This window comes from Vicia villosa, unplaced genomic scaffold, assembly GCF_029867415.1.
Source record: "Vicia villosa cultivar HV-30 ecotype Madison, WI unplaced genomic scaffold, Vvil1.0 ctg.001057F_1_1, whole genome shotgun sequence".
NCBI lineage: Eukaryota > Viridiplantae > Streptophyta > Magnoliopsida > Fabales > Fabaceae > Vicia > Vicia villosa.
Genome location: NW_026705465.1, coordinates 173,999 through 176,290, shown reverse-complemented (window position 1 = coordinate 176,290; position 2,292 = coordinate 173,999).

Genomic DNA, 2,292 nt, shown 5'->3' with positions numbered 1-2,292 from the left:
CTTACCCTTGGGAGCAAAAGGAAATTGTTGTGGCTTCCAGGCCACCATGGGCATTGGATTATCCAAATCCATATCATCAGCCTCTAGCTCCATCTCATCAACTTCAGATGCAACAACACCAGAAGATTCATCTTGCAAAGGCTTCCATTTCTTGACTTCCTGCAGAGTCTTCCAATGACCATAGTCCAGAGCTAGACCAGTAGAACCAGGAGCTTCAGACACACAGATATTCTGAAGATTCAGAACATCATTCTTCAGATCTTTGGTGAACACCTCCCAGAGCTTTTCAACAGCCACATGATTTAACTTGTGATCATGGGCAGCCTTCAGAATTTCCAACCTACTATGTAACCTGTAGTTAAAAATATGAAAACAAGTATCAACAGAGGGTTGGGTTGACAAGGGTCGGATGATGGTTATAGGCTCTTGGGGGTTGGAGATGAGATAGGGTTCAGATGGTCTATCAGGAAGAACATATGAGATAGTTGAGAGGGTTAAAGAGGTTTCTTCGTGATCAAAGTCAACTATCACAATTGTTGGCTCAGAAGAAGGTGTTGGGTTGCATTGAGGGTGAAAGAGAGAATCAGAGGATGAAGATTCAGAAAAGTCACAGAAGACAGGAATGTCAACTGCTGGTGAAGGGTCAAATATTGGAGAGATTGGTTGAGGTACATATGATGTAGGTTGAGGTTGGGGAGCAGAAGATTGAGGTTGAGATGGTTGAGGTTGAGAAGTGGAGAAGATGTTTTCAGATGGAATGGTTGGGAATATAACTGTACGAGGTGGAGGGTTCAGAATTTGTGGTTCAGAATGAAGTGGTTGTTTGCCTTTTGAGGTGGTGGATGAAGAAGGAACTTCAGAGGTTGGTTGTTTTTGTTGAGGGGGAAGTTCTGGTACAGAATCATATTCAAGAATAAAATCATCTACATTATATATATCATCTATTAAATTCTTAAGTTCTTCAGATGTTCTAGGGATTTTGAGAGAGAGAGGGTCTGCTGTTGATACGTTATCAGAAATTTTAACAGAAGAATGTACAGAAGTAGATATAGAAATACCTTAGCTTTTCTTCTTCTTCTTCTTCTTCTTCTTCTTCTTCTTCTTCTGAGGGTTGGAAGGACCATCTCCAGTAGTCTTTCTCTTCTCCTTCTTCTTCTTCTTCTTCTTATCCTTCTCCTTTAAGTCAGCCAGATAGGGAAGACTTCTGCCATGTAGCCACGCTAGATCAAATTCTGAGTCATCTCTTAGGCAAGACTCCAGATAGAAGATGACAGAGTCTGGATGTTCTTCCTTGAAGAACAACTGAAATTCATCAACAGGGTTTCTTCTGGACAGAATATCACTGACCACTGTTAGAGGAGAAAGGACCTTTTCAATCAGCTTCATTTTCCTCAGACTATGGGCAGTCAGAGTACTTCCACAAACAGTTGTCAGATCTTGAACTTTGCCAGCTTCTTTCAGAGCATCTATTAGACCACTCTCTGTCAGAATGTCTAATATCAGCCTTCCCATAGGAATGGTGTTCCTTTTGACCTTGGGGTATTTTATTTTTTTAGCCTCTCTTGAATCCTTCACATGGTTCCATAGATGATGGAACATAATGTGAGGTAAATCAATCCTCATACCCTTCACAATGCAGTACAGAAGGAACTGCTGGTCTTAATTGATGTAGGTTGTAGAAACAGATGCTTTTCTGTGGTTGATTGATCCCAGAATGATCTTTGCCCAAACTCTGTATGAAGACTTCAGATCCTTGGTGTTTGGTGATCCTTTACCAGATGTAAAGATTTTTGGGTAAACTGCTTCCTAGTCGGTTCTTCCAGGAATAGCACCAGTTACTCCACCCAAACCTTTGAGATTCAGTAACTTCCTTATGAGATTTTCAGTGATTGAAATCTCTTTCCCTAAGATAAAAGAGATGATAGCTTTGGGGGTTAGGGTAGCATGAATCCAAAATTCCTTTACTAAATCTGGGTAAACTGGTCTAATTAGTTTTCCCAGCCTTGAACTAACATGTTTGATTTGATGTTGAAGTTGTGTTCTTGAAGATTGTTGAATTCCACCATTAGTTCATAGAGAACTTCTAAATCTGCAAACGGAATCAGACAAGTTCTTGTTGGTTCGATGAATGTTGGTTTCTGTTGTTGTTGAGAAGAAGCAGGTTGTTGTTGTTGTTCTTGCTGAGATGAAGAAGGGTTTGATGAAGACGAAGCCATTGATGAAGAGAAATTGAGAATTCTGGGTTGTTTGGGTTTAGGGTTTTGATAGAGACGAAATAAGGAGCAGAAATGC